Consider the following 13671-nt stretch of genomic DNA (forward strand, 5'->3'; position numbering starts at 1 on the left):
AGGCTGGTCTCGAACTCCTGACTTCAGGTGATCCGCCTGCCTCGGCCTCTCAAAGTGCTGGGATTACAGGTGTGAGCCACCGCGCCCGGCCGGGCAGATATTTTTAGAAAGAGATAAGTGATTCTTCTGAACTTTTTGCCACTTGGGTCATAAACATCTTGTTTTCTACCCTTTGTTTGGAACCATTATAACTTGTTTTTTGTTTTGTTTTCTTTTTGAGACGGAGTTTTGCTCTTGTCACCCAGGCTGGTGTGCAATGGTGCAGTTTCGGCTCACTGCAACCTCCCCCTCCCAGATTCAAATGATTCTCCTGCCTCCGCCTCCCCAGTAGGTGATGACTAGTTTTTGAAATATATTTTTAGTGGAGATGGGATTTCACCATGTTGGCCAGGCTGGTCTTGAACTCCTGACTCCCAAATAGGGAGCCTCCCAAATAGCCTCCCAAGGCGCCGACCACCACGCCTGGCTAATTTTAATTTTAGTAGAGACGGGGTTTCACTGTATTGGCCAGGCTGGCGTCCCAACTCCTGACTTCAGGTGATGCCCGCCTTGGCCTTCCAAAGTGCTGAGATTACAGGCGTGAGCCATCACGCCCAGCTGGAACCATTATAACTTGTAACAATATATAGAATATAAATTATTGGTTTATTGGGGAGTTCAAATATGAATTTTAATAAAACCAAATCTCTTACAAGTTGAATATAACATTTCTTACTGTGCCCATTTAGACAGGGGTCCATCCAAAGGGCATTTTATCTGATTTTCTGAAAGATACATTAAGTATCTAACTTAGATAAAGAAGAAATACAGTAGTCCCATGGTCAGTAAGTCCAAAAGAAGTCTGATTCATGGCATTAGAGCCATGCTACGAAGAAAAAAACAAACAACAACAAAAAATGTCATTCAGAAAGGGAGAGAAAAACAAAAAAGCAAAACATGTTTGGGATACTTACTAGGGAAATGTGAATCCTGGAGAAGTCCCTAGTAGAAGAACTGTCTGACTCTGGAAACTCTTGTCTGTACCAAGAAGGGATGAGAGCACTTATATGACCTCTGAGAGGCCTTTGACTAGTCAGGACTGTGCTGTACTCTTCATTGATCTGGGTAGGACTCTGGAGAACTGACTGCCACACTCTTGTTATATTTCATTTTCCTGAGGGACAAACTGTTACTTAGTATAAATCAGTATCATTATATAAGCTAGAAAGATGAAGAGAGCCAACCACTAGACTACCCTCTGAGATACACAAGTACAGAAGGGAAATTGTCAATTTGTTGGGCTGAGGAAATATTTTGGGACTCTTTCAGAGAGACAGTTGCTTGTGGTGGATAGATAAATGGGCTTGGGGATGTATTTATCAAAGGCTATATTTTGGGTCTTCATAACTCTGGGGATGTGTTAGAATTCTGGTACTTTCCTCATTACATCACTGCCTGATCTAACCAAAAGATTTATTTTCCTTCACTGCCTCATCTGTTGTGTTGGGAGTGTATTAAAAGTTTGATTTTTGCTGGGCACGGTGGCTCAAGCCTGTAATCCCAGCACTTTGGGAGGCCGAGACGGGTGGATCACGAGGTCAGGAGATCGAGACCATCCTGGCTAACACGGTGAAACCCCGTCTCTACTAAAAAATACAAAAACTGGCCGGGCGAGGTGGCGGGCGCCTGTAGTCCCAGCTACTCGGGAGGCTGAGGCAGGAGAATGGCGTAAACCCGGGAGGCGGAGCTTGCAGTGAGCTGAGATCCGGCCACTGCACTCCAGCCTGGGCGACAGAGCGAGACTCCGTCTCAAAAAAAAAAAAGACATAAAGATTATAAAGGATGAAACAAAGTTGCTGTTATTTGCAGATGATATGACTGTTATAAGAAAACTCAATCTACTGATAAGTTAGAAGCAACAATAAGAGAGTATAGTGGGTTGTTGCATCAAGGCATAACATTCAGTTCTGTTTCTTTTTTTTTTTTTGAGACAGGCTTTCGCTCTTGTTGCACAGACTGGAGTGCAATGGTGCGATCTCAGCTCACTGAAACCTCTGCCTCCCAGGTTCAAGCGATTCTCCTGCCTCAGCCTCCCGAGTAGCTGGGATTACAGGCACCCACCACCACGCCTGGCTAATTTTTTATATTTTTAGTAGAGCTGGGGTTTCGCCATGTTGGCCAGACTGGTCTTGAACTCCTTACACCTCAGGTGATCTACCCGCCTCAGCCTCCCAAAGTGCTGTGATTACAGGTGTGAGCCACCATGCCCTGCCGGTACTGGCAATTTTCTATTTTGACTTGAAGAGTTATTGCAAGGGTGTTGACTTTGATTACTTGTTGTACTGGATCTCTGTGGAGGTTTTATACAAATGTCTTATACCATTTTTGTAAGATTTATTCATATTTACTGCATATACTTTGTTGCTATTATAAAATGCTTTTTAAATTGCATTTTCTGTTTGTTGCCAGCTATAGAAACAGAACTGGGCTGGGCGCAGTGGCTCACGCCTGTAATCCCAGCACTTTGGGAGGCCGAGGCGGGTAGATCACCTGAGGTGTAAGGAGTTCAAGACCAGTCTGGCCAACATGGCGAAACCCTATCTCTACTAAAAATACAAAAAATTAGCCGGGTGTGGTGGCACATGCCCATGATCCCAGCTACTCAGGAGGCTGAGGTATGAGAATCACTTGAACCTGGGAAGTGGAGGTTGCAGTGAGCCAGGACCGTACCACTGCACTCTAGCCTGGGTGACAGAGCAAGACACTGTCTCAAAACAAAACAAAAAAAAGAAAGAAAATTATCCTCCCTTTTTTCTCAATTAGATCTCTTTTCTCCCAGGGACTTCCTAATGTTTGTGGTAATCATTTCCTTTTTTTTTTTTTTTTGAGACAGAGTCTCACTGTGTCTCCCAGGCTGGAATGCAGTGGCACAATCTCGGCTCACTGCAACCTCCACCTCCTGGGTTCGAATGATTCTCCTGCCTCAGCCTCCCAAGTAGGTGGGATTACAGGTGCATGTCACCATGCCCGGCTAATTTTTGTATTTTTAGTAGAGGTGGGGTTTCACCATGTTGGTCAGGCTGGTCTCGAACTCTTGACCTTGTGATCCACCCGCCTTGTCCCCCCAAAGTGCTGGGATTACAGGCGTGAGCCATCGCGCCTGGCCCATTTCCTTGTTTTATCTGATGTTTTACTACCTATATATTTATTCTTAATCTAATTTAAAGATTACCTGTTTTTGAGACTTCATTGTAAATGGAATCATTCTATGTAAATTTTGTGTGTGTTTCTTAGCTCAGCAATATGTTTATGAGAGCATCTACGCTGTTGTGTGTAGGTCTAGTTCATTTTCATTATTGTATGGTATTTCTTTTTTTCTTTTCTTTTTTTTTTTTTTTTTCATTTTTGAGGCAGAGTTTTGCTCTTGTTGAGCAGACTGGAGTGCAATGGTGCGATCTCAGCTTGCTGCAACCTCTGCCTCCCGGTTTCAAGCGATTCTTCTGCCTCATCCTCCTGAGTAGCTGGAATTACAGGCATGCACCACTACGCCTGGCTAATTTTGTATTTTTAGTAGAGACAGGGTTTCTCCGTGTTGGCCAGGCTGGTCTCGAACTGCTGACCTCAGGTGATCTGCCCACTTTGGCCTCGCAAAGTGCTGGGATTACAGACGTGAGCCACTGTTCCTGACCAACTACCAAATGTTGGCAGTCATTTGGATTGTTTCCAGTTTTTTATTTTTATGAAGAGTATTACTGAGAACATTTTTGTACATGTTTACCTATGTGTACACATTTCTTTTGTACACATGCCCAGGACTGGAATTGCTAGATCATAGAATATGTACGTCTTCAACTTTTTTAGATAATGCCATTTGTTTTCCAATGTGGTTGTACTCATGTATACTCTCATCAGTAGGCTTATTTTGCAAGTTGAGAAAAGACAGTTCTGAAATTTACATAACAAACAGGGAAAAATAGGACACTACTGAAAAATAACAACAGAGTGTGACTTCAGAGTAGGCAGGCTAAGTTATTTATTTATTTATTTGAAATAGGATCTTGTTCTGTTGCCCAGGCTGAGGTGTAGTGGGGCTATTACAGTTCACTGCAGCCTCGACCTCCTGGACTCAAGGAGTCCTCTTGCCTCTGCCTCCGGAGTAGCTGGCACCATAGGCATGTGCTACCATGTCTGGCTGAGTTTTAAATTTTTGGTAGACATGGATTCTGACTATGTTGCCTAGGCTGGTTTTGAACTCCTGGGCTCAAGCAGTCCTTTCACTTCGGCTTCCCAAAGTGCTGGGATTACAGGCATGAACTACCATTCCTGGCCCAGAGTGTGCTAAATTATATTGTGGTAGCAAAGAACCCTAAACTCCCTGTGATTAATATACCAAAGATTTATTTCTCATTCACTGAAGATAAGTAGGGATACGACTGATTATATCACTTAGGTACCAAAGCTACAATTGTATTGAGTATTATTATTTTTTAGAGATAGGATCTTGCTCTGTCACCCAGCCTGGAGTATAGTGGTACCAGTCATAGCTCACTGCAGCCTCAGTTTCCTGGAGTCAAGCAATTCTGTGCCTCAGCCTCCCAAGTAGCTAGGACTATAGATGTGTGCCACCATGCCCAACTCCTTTTTATTTATTTATTTTTTTGGTAGAGATGAGGACTTGCTATGTTACCCAAGGCTGGTCTTGAATTCCTGGCCTCAAGTCATCTTCCCATCTTGGCTTCTCAAGGTGCTGGCATGAACAGCACCATGCTTGATCACCATGTAAAATATTAGTTGCTAAGCCGGGGGGAAAAAGAGCTTTGGACGGTTTTGCACAGGCAGTTAATGCTTAGCAGGTCACTTCTGCTCACAGCTCATTGAAACAGAACTAATCTTGTCCCACTGACCCACAGGGGAACCTGGAACTGTAGTCCTATGGTGATCCTTAAGAGGGGTAAGACCAGAGATATTTGCCAAACAGTATTAATGACTAGCATACTTTATGAGATATCAAGAATTATTATAAAACTATAATAATTAAGATAATGTGGTATCTACACAGTATGGCAAATAAATCAGTGGAACAAAATTTGTGGTTCAGAAATAGTGATATAGGAAACTTGCTACTTGCCCTGTGAATCTAAGGAGAAAGTGGATTTTTCAATAAATGGCGTTTAGACAATTAGTTATCCCTATAGGGAAAAGAAAAAAGGAAATTAGTTTCCTATTTCATACTATACCAAAAGTAAGAATTTCAGATGAATTAAGGACTAAAATGTGACTCACACCTCTAACCTCAGCACTCTGGGAGGCCATGGTGGGAGGATCGCTTGAGCCTAAGAGTTTGAGACTAGCCTGGACAACAAAATGAGATCCTGTCTCTACAATAAGTCAAAAATTAGACAGGCATGGTGGTGCGCACCTGTTGGCCCAGCTACTTGGGAGGCTGAGGCAGGAGGTTTGCTTGAGCCCAGGAGGTCAAGGCTGCAGTGAGCTGTGTTTGTGCCACTATACTCCAGCCTAGGTGACAGAGTGAGACTCTGTCTCAATTTTTTTTTTTTTTTTTTGACGGAGTCTCGCTGTCTCCCAGGCTGGAGTTCGGTGGTGCAATCTCGGTTCACTGCAAGCTCCGCCTCCCGGGTTCACGCCATTCTCCTGCCTCAGCCTCCTGAGTAGCTGGGACTGCATGTACCCGCCACTATGCCTGGCTAATTTTTTGTATTTTTAGTAGATGTGGGGTTTCACCATGTTAGCCAGAATGGTGTCGATCTCCTGACTTCGTGATCTGCCCACCTCGGCCTCCCAAAGTGCTGGGATTACAGACGTGAGCCACCGCGCCCGGCCAATTTTTTTTTTTTTAAGTTTTAGAAGAAACTATGAGAGAGTATCATGACCTCAGGGATAGGGAAGTACTTATTAAATAAGACATGAAAAAAAGGTTAGGAAATTGATAAATTTTACTACAGAAATTCAGAAACTTTCATTTATCTAAAGACTCCATAAAGAATGCAGAGACAAGGCTACAAACCTAGAGAAAATATCTTCAACATATATATGTAACAGATTAGTATCCAGCATAGAACTCCAGAGAATTCCTATAAAAAATAAATGAAAGGCCGGGTGCGGTGGCTCACGCCTGTAATCTCAGCACTTTGGGAGGCTGAGGCGGGCAGATCACTTGAGGTTGGGAGTTTGAGACCAACTTGACCAACATGGAGAAACCCTGTCTCTACTAAAAATACAAAATTAGCCGGGCATGGTGGCACATGCCTGTAATCCCAGCTATTTGGGAGGCTGAGGCAGGAGAATCACTTGAACTTGGAGGGCGGAGGTTGTGGTGAGCTGAGATTGTGCCATTGTACTCCAGCCTGGGCAACAAGAGCGAAACTCTGTCTCAATAAATAAATAAATAAATAAATAAATAAATAAATAAATAAAATGAGTCAAGGGCAACAAGAGCAAAACTCTGTCTCAATAAATAAATAAATAAATAAATAAATAAATAAATAAATAAAATGAGTCAAGAGAAAAATGGACAAAGCTACAAACAGGCCTTTTTCAGGATAGGAAACCCAAATAACCCCTGAGCGTATGAAAAATGCTTTCCCCCATTATTAATCTAAGAAATGTAAATTAAGTCATACCCTTCAGTTTGGTAGACATTTAAAAATCTAATAAAATTGTTACTGCTAGGCGGTGGTGGCTCACATCTGTAATTCCAGCACTTTGAGAGGCTGAGGCAGGAGGATTGCTGAGCTCAGGAGTTTGAGACCACCATGGACAACAAAGTGAGATCCTATCTCTACGGAAACATTTTAAAAAATTATCTGGGCATGTTGGCGTGTGCCTGTGGTCCCACCTACTTGGGAGGCTGAGATGGGAAAATACTTGAGCCCAAAAGGTTGAGGCTGCAGTGAGCCTTGATCACACTGCTGCACTCAAGCATGAGTGACAGATAGGGTCTATCTCAAAAAAAAAAAAAAATAGTTCATTGTGGGATATGTGGGATAATGAGGACTTGACATACATTGCTAGTGGGAATATAAATTGATATCACTACTTAGGAAAACAGTTTACCATTACTTAGTAGAATTGAACTTGCGCCATGTAACCACCTCGCAATTCCACCCCTAGAAATACATTGTAGAAAACTTCTTGATACATAATGTGCCAGAAGATATATTTGAGAATGTTCAAAGTAGTGTATTTTGAGATTGTAGAAAAATTTAAATAACACATTCCAACTACACTAGAGTGGATTTAAAAATTATGGTTTATTCCAATGGTAAAATACTATACAGTAATGAAAACGAATTCTGCACCTGCATATGACAACTTGGGCTAATCTCATAAAACATCACATTGATTGAAAAAAGCGAGTCATAGAAGACTATATGAATCATGATTCCGTTTATATATAAATCAAAACCAGGCAAAACTGAAGAACATACTGTTCAGGAGTACATGCTTGTGATAAGTCTGTAGAGAAAAAGGAAATGCTTTTCACAAAATTCAGGATAGTTGTGTTCTATAGAAGGTGGAGGGTGGATTTCATGTAAGGGTATGTAATCAGTTGGAGAGGCTTAAACTCATGGTTTATTTTTCTATTTCTTAAATTGGGTGGTGGGCACATGGGTGTGTGGGTGTTTATTATTCTTTGGCTGTGTATATGTTATGTTTATTCTCTTTTTGTATGACTATTTTAATTATAAAATGTAGAAAAGCACTGCAGCCATTCTAGGCAGCACACTAAAGTATAAAGAGGAAAGATGAAAATTGCCTGAATTCTAGCATGGAGATTGTAATTTTTTTTTTTTTTTTGTGAGACAAAGTTTTGCTCTTATCACCCAGGCTGGAGTGCAGTGGCATGATCTCAACTCACTGCAACCTCTACCTCTTGGGTTCAAGCAATTCTCGTGCCTCAGCCTCCCAAGTAGCTGGGATTACAGGTGTGCGCCACCACACCCAGCTAACAGATTGTCATTTCTCTTTATGCTTCCCCTCTGGTCTGTATTTCTGGTAGTAAGTCTTTTTGCCCACTGTTTTTGTAAAAAGATTACTTTTTTTCCAGATCCCTAAATTGCCTCTTTATCTGTAGTATCTTCCTACTTCATTTGTTTTTAAACCTAAGAATACCCTGGAATGCTATATTGAAGTTAGTATCTTCTCATAATCCTGAAGTGGCTCCCACTTGTTTCTTAAATCACTTAAAAATGCATGATTACAAACATTTCAAAACCTAATTTTACCTATCTTTCCTTTCCTTGCATAGGCATTCTCCATTTCAGCTATGATAATAGTGCACTTGCTATGTCTACCTCTTAGACATTTCAGATGCCATTCACTTTGCGTGGAGTTTTACCTCCCTTTTGCCAAGCCACATTCACTTTTCAGAACTCTGCTTCAGAAGTTAGCTTCTTCATGACGTTTTATTTAAATTTAAAATTTTTTAATTAAAAAAAATGGAGACAGAGTCTTGCTATGTTGTCCAGTCTGGTCTTAAACTCCTGGCCTCAAGTGATCCTCCTGCCTTGGCCTCCCAGGCTGCTAGGATTACAGATGTGAGTCACTTTGCCCTCCCTTCATGAAGTTTTAGAAATACTGTCTATCTAGATCTATGGTTGTTTGACTTAACAGTATTTAGCATGGCTGAATAAATTTTTGGGAAAGAAGCTCAACTCTTCTCTCTTGGTATTTCTCACAGTGCCTAGTACAGTGCTTGGACCATACTATTAACACTCTACTTTTCTGGGTTGATATAATCTTTTGGTAGTTCTTGGATTTTTTTTTTTTTTTTTTGGAGACAGAGTCTTGCTCTGTCGCCCAGGCTGGAGTGCAGTGGCGTGATCTCGGCTCACTGCAACCTCTGCCTCCCGGGTTCAAGCAATTATCCTGCTTCAGCCTCCTGAGTAACTGGGATTACAGGCACCTGCCACCACACCTGGCTGATTTTTGTATTTTTTTTATTAGAGACGGGGTTTCACCATATTGGCCAGGCTGGTCTCAAACTCCTGACCTTGTGATCTGCCCATCTCGGCCTTCCAAAGTGCTGGGATTACAGGCGTGAGCCACTGTACCTGGCCTTCTTGGATTTTATTAAATAGTTATGGAGTTTTTCGTAGTTGCCTTCTGTTTTTCTTCCTTTCTTTTATGATCTTTCTCACTCTTGTCCTATTTGATGGAAAGAAGTTTTCATCCTGTAACTTTTGGTCTCACTTTTTTTAGTAGGCCTTTCTCATTTGGTAAGGGAAGGGTAAAATATGTGTTTATTGTGGGTGAGGCTAGAGTGATGATGGAAAAGACCTGGTGAAAGAAGAAGGCAGACTCTCTGCAATCTCCGCCTCCCAGGTTCAAGTGATTCTCTTGCCTCCACCTCCTGACTAGCTGGGATTACAGGTGCCTGCCACCACGCCCATCTATTTTTTTTTTTTTTTTGAGATGGAGTTTTGTTATTATTGCCCAGGCTAGAGTGCAATGGCACGATCTAGGCTCATCGCAACCTCGACCTCCCAGGTTCAAGTGATTCTCCTGCTTCAGCCTCTCTAGTAGCTGGGATTACAGGCATGTGCCACCACGCCTGGCTAATTTTGTCTTTTTAGTAGAGGTGGGGGTTTCTCCATGTTGATCAGGCTGGTCTTGAACTCCCGACCTCAGGTGATCCGCCTGCCTTGGCCTCCCAAAGTGCTGGTATTACAGGTGTGAGCCACCGTGCCCAGCCTACTAATTTTTTATATTTTTAGTAGAGTCAGGGTTTCACCATGTTGGCCAGGCTGGTCTTGAGCTCCCAACCTCAGGTGATCCGCCTGCCTTGGCCTCCCAAAGTGCTGGGATTACAGGCATGAGCCACCACGCCTGGTTGTAAAATTTTTGTTTCGTAGTTTTTTTTCCCCAAAACAGGAAACTCCAAACTTTCTCAATTTGAAATACAGTTGACCCTTGAGCAACACGAGTTTGAACTGTGTGGGTCCATTTACATTGTTTTTCAATAGATATATTGTAAATTTTTTTGAGATTTGTGACAATTTGAAAAAACTCACAAACCACGTAGCCTGGAATTATCAAAATAATTAAGAAAAAGTTATGTCACAAATGCATAACATGTAGATAGTAGTCTATATAATCAAGTATTTATATTATCGGTAAGGCTTCCAGTCAACAGTAGGCTATTAGTAGTAAAGTTTTTGGGACGTCAAAATTTATACACAAATTTTCAACTATATGGGGTCAGTTCCCCTAACCACTGAGTTGTTCACGAGTCAGCTTTATAAGGACTTGCCAATTCTGTAAAGTCAGATTTCTTTTATTTGGAGCATAATTATTCACTCTAGGAACCACTGTTAAGGACAAAAGGAAACACTAACATGTTTCTAGATGAATCAGAGGCTAGCCAACTTTCCCTTTTTGTATTGTATACATTTGTATAGTATTGTATACTATAATGTATACTATAATACAATTCCATGCCTGTATACAATTGTTCTAGTATTTATAATTGCTTTGATTTGTACATAGTATTTATGATCCATTTCTTTTGGTTCTGTAAAATGTACTGGGTTTTTTCTGTGTTACATGATACTAAGTCCCTACAGTAAATTCAGCCTCAAAATCTTGCATGCAAGTTACTAATTATGCCTTTCATTGAAAATGTTTTGTGTCAGTGTGTCATTCTGCTTACTTTGAACCATGATGCCTGTCAATTCTGACTTAAAAATTGAAGACCGGGCACAGTGACTCACGCCTATAATCCCAGCACTTTGGGAGGCCGAAGCAGGCGGATCATGAGATCAAGAGATCGAGACCATCCTGGCCAATATGGTGAAACCCCATCTGTACTAAAAAGACAAAAATCAACTGGGCATGGTAGTGCTTCCCTGTAGTCCCAGCTACTCGGGAGGCTGAGACGGGAGAATCACTTGAACCCTGGAGGTGAAGTTGCAAGTGAGCCGAGATCTAGCCACTGCACTCCAGCCTGGGCAACAGAGCAAGACTCCATCTCAAAAAAAAAAAAAAAAAAAAGAATAATGGCTTTTTAAATCCTTCTTGAGCTGGTCTTGAAGTGGTTAGTCACTGAACCCATTTATTTGATAAGTAACCCATTTATTCTCCTTTTGAGAATAAAACTTCCTCACGCCAATAATTCCAGCACTTTTGGAGGCCAAGGTGGGTGGATCACCTGAGGTCAGGAGTTCGAGACCAGCCTGGCCAACATGGTGAAACCATGTCTCGACTAAAAATACAAAAATTAGCCAGGTGTGGTGGCATGCGCCTGTAGTCCCAGCTACTCGGGAGGCTGAGGCAGGAGAATTGCTTGAACCTGGGAGGTGGAAGTTGCAGTGAGCTGAGATGGCGCCATTGCACTCCAGCCTGGCGACAGAGAGAGACTCCGTCTTAAAAAAAAAAAAAAAAATTAGCCAGGTGTGGTAGCAGGCACATATAGTCCCAGCTACTTGGGAGGCTGAGGCAGGAGAATCACTTGAACCTGGCAGGTGATGGTTGCAGTGAGCAAGATTGTGCCACTGCACTCCTGCCTGGATGACAGAGTGAGACTCCATCTCAAAAAAAAAAGAAAAATTGAAGAAGTTTGTGTGCTAATTACCCTGTCCCCTCAAAAGCCCCAAATTTTTTCTATCTCATATCACTAAAATATTTTTTTCTAACCTAAATTACTGTTATGCCTATAGCCCAGTGGTCTTATTTATTATTCACAATGAATCTACTCTTATACCCCTGGCCCCCAGGGTATGACTTGACTTTGGTGTTGGCTTATTTATTTATCTCTGTTCAGTAGAGGAAATCCGTCCTCTGTATTTAGTGTGCCACAAAGATTTTGCTCTTCCAGGGATTGTACTAGAGGCTTTGCAGTGCCAGGATGTAGGACAGAGTGTTTTTTGTTATAGGCAAAGCAGAATGTGCATTGATTGATTAAATTAAACAAATCTTCTCAATTAGTGATTTTTCTTTTAAGTATGCTAGTATAAGGCATAAAAGCCTGGGAATGGTGCTGGCAGGGGGTGGGTGGGGAGGAAGCAGAATTTTGTATATAAGGTATCCTGTAATGTCTGTATGTGGAGAGCAGTTAGACTGTTCTGATGCGACAGGAAGGTATATGTTCTGCTTGTAGTCCACTTGTTGATTGGGGGAAATTTGAGAATTCAAGGAATAAATCTCTAGTGTTTTTCAAGTTATATCTTATGCCTGTTTATCTGTTGTGTACTGAAGCATAAGCACAGAGAATAAAATGATGTAAGATTACTCAGACCGGGCGCGGTGGCTCATGCATGTAATCCCAGTGCTTTGGGAGGCTGAGGTGGGTGGATCACGAGGTCAGGAGTTCAAGACTAGCCTGGCCAAGATGGTGAAACCCCGTCTTTACTAAAAATACAAAAATTAGCCAGGCTTGGTGGCGGGTGCCTGTAATCTCAGCTACTTGGGAGGCTGAGGCAGAGAATTGCTTGAACCTGGGAGGCGGAGGTTGTGGCGAACCAAGGTGGTGCCACTGCACGATTGTTGCCTGGGTGACAGAGCGAGACTCTCTCAAAAAAAAAAAGAAAAAAAAAGAAATTACTCATTATTCATTATTAATCCATTCCTTTCTTTTGCAGATTGTAGAAATGGAAGGTTCTTCATTGTTCTTTAGTCACAGCCACTATCAGAGAAGAGAAAACTCATTATTCTGGACTGATTCTTTAAACCAGGAAATTAGATTTCTAGTGTATTCCCCAGAAATTTTAGCTGGTAATAAACAGCTCTCACATAGGGAAGTATGTCCTTATGTCTAATCCAAATATCATCTGTTTGAGTTTAACTTCATTGTTTTGATCACCTATGTATGAATATGATCATATTTGTATGGTCCTTTGATCGTCCTTCCCTTAGTTTTAAGTTCCTATTAGGCTGTGACTAATTTAAATATTCTCAACTAATTTATCCATTGGCAAAACTTGAATAGTATAAAATGAATCCTTCATCTTTTTTTAAAATTTGGAATTCAGAATTGTATATGATATTCAAATAGAAGGGGTACGACTGCAAGGAAATATATAGTGAATCATCATGATTCTTTCCTTGCCAGAATTTATGGCAGATCCTACAGTTTAGACAATCTCAAAACCTTGTGCTTATCGAGACGGGTCTCCCCATTCAGTTTTTCCTGAGGGGTAAGTGGTTATGTATTGATTCTCAAAATTTGATTTGAATACTGTTGGTAATTTATAAGAGTCTTGCAGTTTTGATCTTGGCAAAAATTAGTAAATTGACTATTATATTATATAAAACCTCGACATTAGCTTATTGTTTCTCACTAAAAGCAATACCATTCTCTGGGGAATTTGGCCCATCTCTGTCTCTGTTCATTGTCTTGAAGTCTTGGTGTTCCTGCTTATCTGTGTCTCTTGTCTTTGTGCATATGTGAGTTGCCTCTAGTTTGCATAGGTGGTAGCAGGCATGAGTGATATGTAGCTTATGATTGTCTTTAACCTCACCATTGCAAGTCCCAAATATTGTTATGAACAGAATGCAAATAAAGTCTTAAAGTTATGAGATGATATGGTATTGATAATTGACTTTAATTTAAAGGGACTGGTAAAGGATATGTAGGTGCTTTTCTAATCAGAGTCCAGAAGGTAGATATATGGTTAGAGAATCCCAAGGGAGAAACTAGCCAGCTCTTCTCTGCCTTCCCCAAAGTTAGATCAA

At 41.4% G+C, this 13671-nt stretch overlaps 1 protein-coding gene across 24 annotated transcripts in view; it reads left to right on the forward strand.

Moving 5' to 3' along the window:
- USP54 (ubiquitin specific peptidase 54) overlaps positions 1 to 13671 on the forward strand; it is a 118382-nt gene that overhangs the window by 53441 nt on the left and 51270 nt on the right. The gene's annotated exons all lie outside the window — the stretch shown is intronic.

Source organism: Chlorocebus sabaeus, chromosome 9, assembly GCF_047675955.1.
Source record: "Chlorocebus sabaeus isolate Y175 chromosome 9, mChlSab1.0.hap1, whole genome shotgun sequence".
Taxonomy (NCBI): domain Eukaryota; kingdom Metazoa; phylum Chordata; class Mammalia; order Primates; family Cercopithecidae; genus Chlorocebus; species Chlorocebus sabaeus.